Source organism: Myotis davidii, unplaced genomic scaffold (assembly GCF_000327345.1).
Source record: "Myotis davidii unplaced genomic scaffold, ASM32734v1 scaffold327, whole genome shotgun sequence".
NCBI lineage: Eukaryota > Metazoa > Chordata > Mammalia > Chiroptera > Vespertilionidae > Myotis > Myotis davidii.
This window is the reverse complement of record NW_006298628.1, coordinates 3,745,645-3,746,616: the sequence shown is the minus strand read 5'-3', so window position 1 is coordinate 3,746,616 and position 972 is coordinate 3,745,645. Positions and strand designations below refer to the sequence as shown.

The window sequence follows — 972 nt, the reverse complement described above, 5'->3', positions numbered from 1 at the left end:
CTTCAGCACCGCGCGGGGCCTCCGCCCTCTTCCGCTTCCCTGGCGGCTGTGGTTCCCAAGCCTAGAGTCACCGCGGCTCAGACTCCACGGACACTGTGCCCTGGAGGCCTCGCACCCCCTCGGCCAGCGCCTGCTGCCTTCAGACACCGCCCTGCCCACCCCGGGCCAGGTCAGCCTCGCCTCCGCCTCCGTACACTTAGACAGTTGGGCCCTTGGGAATTGCACCTGCCCTGCCTGGGGACCCCCTTTCCCCATCAGTGACCGCGGTGGGGAGCACACTGGGCTAGAGGCCAAAAACCCAGTCCCCAGCCCAGCCCTGCCCTGTGTACCCCCAAACAGGTCAGTCAACCTCAGCCCCACTCCTTTTTTCTTTCATTCCAGCACCATGGGCTGGGTGTCACTGAGGGCCTGGCACCTACAAGATGCTTAACAAATCTTAGTTTGGTAGTCCACAAGGGATTTCTTAAATTAATAAAAGTCTCTGACTTTATAAAGAGACAGACATGCAACAAATAAAGAGGATGCAGACCGTAGTGTTTAAAAAGTTCCAAAACAGGACTCAGAGGATTTGGGGGTTTGAATCCCAACTTGGTCCCACTTCCTAACTGTGTGTCGCTGGACTAGTTACTAACCTCTCTGAGCTTATTTTTCTGCATTTATAAAACAGGGATCATCTGTTCTTCATCGGGCTGTTGTGAAGATGAAAGAGATAGTTTGTGTGAAGTGCTCAGCACAGCAGTGTCTGGCACTGAAAGGCTCAATGTTAGGACACCCAGTACTCCGGCTGTTGTTATGTGGGTCTCACAATGCAGCGCCAGGTGCGATGGGAACACACAGTTCATGAGTCCACAGTGTTCAGTCATCAGGACCTGGGCTAGAAGTTGGAGATAGTTCAGTGAACAAGGCCAAGTCTGCCCTCATGGGGCTTGCAGTCTAGTGCCCAGAGGAGGAAGTCCCCATATCTGCGGACTT

General features: G+C 54.2%; 1 long non-coding RNA gene across 1 annotated transcript in view; it reads left to right on the top strand.

Moving 5' to 3' along the window:
* The first annotated feature begins 12 nt into the window (after positions 1-12).
* LOC107184757 overlaps positions 13-972 on the top strand; it is a 7,928-nt gene continuing 6,968 nt past the window's right edge. Inside the window, exon 1 of the long non-coding RNA XR_001515660.1 lies at positions 13-169. This is a non-coding gene — a long non-coding RNA (uncharacterized LOC107184757). The remainder of the gene's footprint in view (positions 170-972) is intronic.